Source organism: Rhinopithecus bieti, unplaced genomic scaffold (assembly GCF_001698545.2).
Source record: "Rhinopithecus bieti isolate Rb0 unplaced genomic scaffold, ASM169854v2 scaffold_67094, whole genome shotgun sequence".
In the NCBI taxonomy this organism is placed as follows: Eukaryota; Metazoa; Chordata; class Mammalia; order Primates; family Cercopithecidae; genus Rhinopithecus; species Rhinopithecus bieti.
In genome coordinates, this window is record NW_016825225.1 from 68,287 (window position 1) to 76,369 (window position 8,083).

Consider the following 8,083-nt stretch of genomic DNA (forward strand, 5'->3'; position numbering starts at 1 on the left):
GTGTTGCTCACGCTGGGAGCTGGAGGCTGGAGCTGTTCCTATTCAGCCATCTTGCTCACACCCCAGGATTCTCTTATAATCAGTATATAGTTAGAACAGGCTTCCAAAATATATTTCTCCAATCTCTGACTTTAATTGAGGTGATTAATCCATTTACATTTAAAATTACTGGTAAGGTAATATTTCTGTGTTGTAGCCAGTGATTTACTCTTTATATCACATATGTATTTTTCCTTCTTTATGTTTTCAATACTACCTTCCTTTGTGAAAATGTATGTTTTCTAGTCTACCATTTAATCCCATTGTCATTTAAGGTATTATTTTCTTAGCAGTTGTCCTCAGGACTACAATTGATAGTTTAACTTGCACCAATCTATTTAAATTAATACCAGCTTAATTAAAATATATACAGTGGGTTTGTTCACATACAGTTCCATTCTCTCCCTACTTCTTTGTGTTGCTACTGTCATATGGTAACAGTTAAGAGACTGGAATGTCCAGGGTTGAGGATTCCCACAGAATAGGAGCAGGCCTGGACTAGAGCAATGACAAGTAGATGGAGAAAAGGGGCCTCAGCTTCATCCTCTAAAATGACCTCAGTTGTGCATATCAGAGCTGGTCACAAATATTTGGTTCTCTTCTTTCTGGGCACATAAGATTGCTTTTATCTGCTCCTTTAAATTTAAGATAGAGAGAAAAGAAAATTGGCAACACATTAGGCACAGAAAGAGATTTATACTTGGAAGGTAGGTAACTCTAGGCTTTTGCAAAATACGCAAATATTTGTGCAAGGAAAATGCACTTTTAAAATAACTATTGGGCCATCCCAATGAAGTGCAAGCAGTGGCCTGGAGAATTTGGAATGTGGCTCTAGTACTCCTCATAGATGTGAACCTGGGAAACCAGGGTCAGGCACAGTGTGGGACCTTTTCTTTGGCATTCAGTGTGTTCACCTGGAGGACTCTCCCTTGCAGAGCTCTGGGGTGTGAGATTGAATGCAGTGAGGGTGAGCCTGGAGGAAATCTTGGAAGCAACTCTCACAGATCTATGTGTTGATCCAGGTCCTGGTTCAGTAGACCTGGTTATTGCCCCAAGCAGGACTAGAACAAGTTATATCATGTCTATGCAGTCCAAAGATGTGGGATAAAACAATCCATGGTAACAGATTTTCAAGGAGAAAAGAAAATAAATGCATTTATTAATGCACATATGGATCATAAGACATATACAGGTTCAGGAATATTAAAATGTGGGGGAAGATACAGCATGGGCACACAATAATAATGGCCACTTATTAATGACCATGTTATTAGGGTTAAGCATTTTACATACAAGTGGCATGTTATATGATGCTCACATAAACACTCTGAAGTTGTACTATTATTACTCCCATTTTACAGATGAGAAAACTGAAGTACACAAAGGATACCTGATGTATGGGCTTATAAGTGGCAGAGCTCATATTCAAACTTACTTTCTTATGGGTTCAAAGCCCTGTCTCTTTTACTGGGTTGAGCTGCCCGACCCCCACCACAAACAAGGGAGTGCCAGCCATCTTCTACTGCTGACTATTGCCCTATCAATATGCCCCTAGGACTGATCTTAAAGGAGCCAGGTGGTGGTGCCAGTGAGAGCTTGAAACAGAATCCTACCCAATGGCCTCTCTCCTGTTCTATCCATATGACATGGAGACAAATGCCGTGGAGGAGAGGTGGGTCCTAGGATAAAGAAAGATGGAGAAGTTTCTGCATTGAGAGCTCCAGATGGGCTGCAGTTCAGAACACCTGCAGTTTGGAACCACCAGCCCCGCAATGAGCTTGTGCTCCATTAACAGGACATTGGGGATCCAGAGGGGAATGCAGATGAGGTGAAGACATTAAGGAGTTAAGTGGGAATGAGAAGGGACTTCGCTCACTATTTTCCTCCCCCTCTTTTTCACTCCTGCTTCATTCAGAAAATATTTGGGGCAGGCAACAAAGAATTATGTAATACAGCAAGATAAAATGCATTACACACAAATAAAACAAAGGGATCCCACAGATAAATCAAGTGAGAAGATGATAGAGCCTGCAGCAGGCTTAGAACCCCAAATGTGCCAAGAAGTCCAGCCTCCAGGAAGACTTCCATTGACCTTTAGGGTACCCTGGAAGCTCATGGCCCAAGTGCAGTTGCCAGGCTACAGCGACCATTTGACGTGAATATTAGAGGTCCAGTCTTCCAGAGGCTGCTATTATGTCCAGACATGTGTCCTGCCTTGCTGTGTACCTGCCTGGCCTGGTCTCTTTTATTCTCAGCAGATTGGGTGACTCAACGATTTCCTTCGAGCCAACTCCACTGAGCAGGCTGGCAACCAGATACATGGTGGGGCAAGTAGGACGAAGCACAGTGCCCATGAGACATGTGGACTCTCACTGCATCCATGTAGGTGTCAGTGTCTGCAGGGCTCGTTTGCACTGACCCTCAGTCTGAGTGATGGGCAACCTTGGCTTTGTCCTCTCATGGTATTTTGTGGATTTCCCTTGGGACATAACAGGCATCCTGCCACTAGCCCCTGCTGTCCCTATGTTCAGCTCCTGCCCTGGGATCAAGGATAAAAGGAGACCCAGGACCCCTTCTTTGCTCCGGAAAGGCTGACGGGGTAATTGCCACAGGGAAGAGCTGGTGATATGGTTTGACTCTGTGTCCCCACACAAATCTCCTTCTGAATTGTACTCCCATAATCCCCACGTGTCATGAGAGGGACTCGGTTTGAGATAATTGAATCATGGGGGCAGTCACCCCATGCTATGCTATTCTCATAATGGTGAATGATTCTCATGAGATCCCAAGGTTTTTAAAAAATGAGAGTTGCCCTGCACAAGATCTTTTGCCTGCCATCATCCATGTAAGACGTGACTTGCTCCTTTTGCCTTCCCCATCATTGTGAGGCCTCCCTAGCCATGTGGAACTGTAAGTCCAATTAAACTCCTTTCTTTTTCAAATTTCCAGGTCTCGGGTAAGTCCTTATCAGCAGCATGAGAATGCACTAATACACCTTTCAAGAACCATGCAGGAGGTCAGCCGCTTGCCAAGGAAGCTGAAGTTAAGTGCAGGGCTTCAGTCATAGCTGGTGGAACAGAGAGGTTTCTTAGGAGAGCAGGACCGTGACTGACAGGTCTCACATCAGTCCCTCAGTGGGCAGGCTCAAGACATCCAGAGACAGTCAGGACCTTCGCATATATGGGCACAGGAAGGCTCCCATCTGCTCTGCCCTACCCTGGTCAGGATTGCTTCCATCCTCCGTGGTGTGTGACCACACAGGAGACTTCTGTGGAATATGCTAGACCCTGGGAATGCCTCCAGAAGAGGCTGTTGGTGGGGTGCTGTGAGACCCCCTAGCTGCGCTAGCCCTGCAGCACTTAGGCATCCTAGAGTCAGCACTCTCCCCATCTGTCATTTCTCTCCAACAAGGGACACTAAGTGTCCCAGTTGTCATCCTGGAGTGCAACAAAGCAGTCTGCTCTGGAGCTCTTTCTGGAAGCACTCAGTTCATGACATCTTGCAGGGCTCCAGCTCACCTCCAGTCCCATTTTGCTTCTACATTCCTCCTGTGGCCAGCCTAAAGCAGTATAGATGGATCCAGCAGATGATCCTTCTCAAACTTTTCCAAACTCATCACAGCCTACATCCTGTGGTAACAAGAAAGGCTTACCCTTCCTGGCTCCTTTCCAAATCCCAATTTGATCTGAAGATATTCTGGGACCTGGAGGAGTATACTAATGACCACAGATCTCATAGTCTGCTTCACCCATTAGTCTTCTCAAACTATTTTGGGGGTACACCGAGATCCTAGATGGCTCTTTGGGCAGCTGACAAAACAGTTCTGCATCACCTCTGTGGATCAAGTTTAGAAAGCAAAAACTCATAGGCACCTTAACGAGGTGATTAGTTTAATTAATGTGTGGGCATTACATAGGGGATCATTTGAAAAGTAACTCATCATTATAGTGATTTATCACTCATTCACACAACATTCTTTTTTATTTACCAACTCCTAGGAAACTCACCAAATGGCTACCTCATCTTCTGCCAGTTCCAACTGAACCACAGTACTTTGGAAGGGGATTTCTAAGTAGAGAATTTTAAATAAAAGATTAACTGCTCATAAACCTCAACACTGAGTCTTGAGTAGTTGTATTGGAGAGCTGCAATTCCAAGCCCCAGGGGGAAGACTGAAGTCAGATACAGGAGACTGCAGGCAATTGTGGGCACCGCAGCAAAGGTGATGGGGGCTTACAGATGGGCCTCAGGAGAAGGAAACCCCAAATCCCGACAGGTACAATTAGGCTGTTAGATTCCACCTTGCAGGGACTACAGTGTTAACTTGCAGATCCAAACAAGATGGAAAAAGAAACAGGGCATCAGGGTAAGGTCACAGCTGCCTCCTGACAGGAGAGAGTGTTCAGATAGCCCTGGGTGGTTGGAGCCCTGCCATGCTGACTTACCCACGATGCCAGGAGCACAAACCAGAAGCTGGGAAAGCAGGTCTTTGGAGTCCCCTTAAAATTCAGATGCTTACCTGGTCCAGGAGCCAACAATTAGAAGATAGTGGGAGCATTCAAACTTCGGCTGTTGGGTCATTGGAAAGATTGAAAATTCCATGAGACTTAGTACAGAGAAGCTCCAAATACTAGGACCGTAGAACTGGCAGTTCTTTATTCATTCCATAAATGAATACCGAGCATGTACTGTGTGCCAGGCACTGCCCTGGGCTCTGAGGATACAACATTGAACACATTTCCTCCCTAGGCGGAACTTATATTCTAGTGAGGTAAGGGGTAGGCACACAATGAATCATGAAACAAACTTAAAGGTGCAGTAGATTTAATGGTTAACTTACAAATCACCTTTGGCAGGCTTCCAAATTAACTCACCTGGGGGAGGTCTTGTGACTTCTGGTGACATCCTGTCCCTCAGTAAAGTGTCTTATCCTGTGTTCCACAAATTGTTTACATATGGATTAATATGTAATGTACCAACATTGAAAAGTTGGCTGATTTATTTTTAAATCATGAAGTTTTACTGATTGTCTTGTACATGGACATTTTAGCCTGTATGTTGCAATTTGATACAATGATTCTAATCTCCGTATTGTATTCCCTAATAAAAAACGACAACTGCCATATAAAAAGTTTTCCTCTCTTCTTCTAAACTCCCATAAAACCCTTCCAACTTGTAAGACACTCCAGAACACTCTGAACTTTGTTGTTTTCTCCTCCCAGGTCAGTCCTCACATTTAGCTTCCAATAAACATTTATCCAATTATTTTTGCCTAACCAGTCTTAATTTTGGTCAACGTGTTGATAAATATTATGGAAACAAATTGAATCTAGAGAACTGAATAAGTGTTTGGGATGAGTTAAGAGGAAGGATTGCAGTTTTAGAAAGGGTATCACGGCGTGAAGTTGGTTATTTGTTTTGTTTGTGCAATTGTTTAAGCACCTTATAGATTCTGGATATTAGACCTTTGTCAGATGCGTAGTTTGTGAATATTTTCTTCTATTCTGCAGGTTGTCTGTTTACTCTGTGGATAGTTTCTTTTGCTGAGCAGAAGCTTTTGAGTTTAATTAGGTTCACTTGTCAATTTTTGTTTTAGTTGCAATAGCTTTTGAGAACATAGTCATAAATTATTTCCCGAGGGTGATATCCAGAATGGTGTTTCCTAGGTTTTCTTCTAGGATTCTTATAGTTTGAAGCCTTACATTTAAATCTTTAATCCATCTTGAATTAATTTTTGTATATGATGAAAGGTCAGGATCCAGTTTCATTTTTCTGCATATAGTTAGCCTGCTATCCGCACACCATTCATGGAATAGAGATTCCTTTTCCATTGCTTATTTTGCTGACTTTGTCAAAGATCAGATGTCTGTAGGTGGGCAGTTTTATTTCTGGGCTCTTTATTCTGTTCAATTAATCTATGTGTCTCCTTATCTACCAGTATCCTACTGTTTTGGTTACCTTGTAGTATAGTCTGGAGTTAGGTAATTTGATGCCTCTGGCTTTGTTCTTTCTTCTTAGGATTGCCTTGGCCATTCGGGCTCTTCTTTGGTTCCACATGAATTTTAGAGTACTTCGTTTCTGATGGTACTCATGAACATACAGATGGCAATGAAAGACACATGAGAATACTAGAGGGTGGAGGAAGACAGGGAAGCAAGAGTTGAAAAATTAACTATTGGGTACTATGCTCACTACTTGAGTGATGGGATCAATAATATCACAAATCTCAGCATCACACAATATACCCATGTAACAAAGTTGCACATGTACCCCCTGAATCTAAAATGAAAGTGAAATTACAAAAATAAATAATAAAGACACAAATTCTATGAAGAAAAAGAAAAGTTATTCACAGAAGGCCTCACAGAGAAGATATTTCGAGAAAGACCCAAGGGTGTCTGGAAGGCAGTGGTAGCTAGCAGTATCATAGGAGCATGTGTCTAGAAGAGAACAAAGGCGTGCAGTACCTCAGGGCCCTGGAAGAGAGAGTAGGAGGTAGGGGTCTAGGGAGGCTGGTCTATTGAAGCCAGACCCTTTTCTCTGAGCCATAGGCTGTCTCAGAGCCAGGTCAGCTCCACTGTACCATGAATTGGCATATTGGATCCAGGTTTCTTTTTTTTTTTTTTTTTTTTATTTTACTTTAAGTTCTAGGGTACATGTGCATAGCGTGCAGGTTTGTTACATATGTATACTTGTGCCATGTTGGTGTGCTGCACCCATCAACTCGTCAGCACCCATCAATTCATCATTTATATCAGGTATAACTCCCAATGCAATCCCTCCCCCCTCCCCCCTCCCCATGAGTGTGGATCCAGGTTTCTATCCAAGGTTACTGAGTTGGTTTACATTATTCCAGCATTTGAGATGTGGGGTAGGTAGAAGTATAGTTGGAAACAGATTAGTAATGGATTGAAGATTTTTGATGCTGAATATCAAGTATATTGGGTATATTATACTATACTGTTTTACATGTTTGACACTTTCTATAATAAAGATATTTCATTATAAATATCATGGCATTAAATTTGAAATCCTAAGTGAAATGAACTATATTTTATATATAAAAAAAAAAATGGCCCGGCACGGTGGCTCACACCTGTAATCCCAGCACTTTGGGAGGCCGAGGCAGGTGGATCACGAGGTCAGGAGTTTGAGACCAGTCTGGACAATATGGTGAAACCATGTCTCTACTAAAAATACAAAACTTAGCTGGGTGTGGTGGCGCATGCCTGAAATCCTAGCTACTCAGGAGGCTGAGGCAGGAGAATTGCTTGAACCTGGGAGGCAGAGGTTGCAGTGAGCTGAGATTGTGCCACTGCACTCCAGCCTGGGTGACAGAGCGAGACTCTGTCTCGGGAAAAATAAAAAATAAAAAATAAAAAATAAATAAATAAAAAAGATCAAATTGGTCCATAAAGAAATAGAAAACTTTAATCAAACATTACAAACTAAAACTGTGTTATCAGTTCAAACCACCCACAAATGATCCAGGACAAGAAAATTTCAGAGGCCAGTTTTACCAAATAATTAGAGAGAACTCATTGCCATCCTAAGCAAACTCTTAAAACCAAACAAAAGATGGGCAATTGCGGAACTCATTTTCTGAGACTAGTGTTCTTTGTTCCAAATATCAGAAGAGGACCTCACCATGAAAAGAACACTTAAACCAAAGTTATTCACATAGCAACAAATATCCTAAATAAATTAATAGCCAATTCATTAGGGTAGTGTACTAAATGGAAAAACAGGATATAGCCAAAGAATGAAAATACAATTTGACATTAAAATATACCTTCAGTGTGATTCCCTATATTAACAAGATTATAGAGGCAAAACATATGATCATATTAACAGATACAGAAAATGCTTTGAAAAAATTAGTAATCATCCACGATAAAAATAACTAGAAAATTAAGAGTAGAAGGAAATTTTGTTTCATTAAATCGATAGCAAATATACTTAATTATAAAATGTGGGAAGCATTCGTGTCAGGGACAGGTCATGCTATCATTGCTGTTTTTCAAAGTTGTACTGGGATACAAAA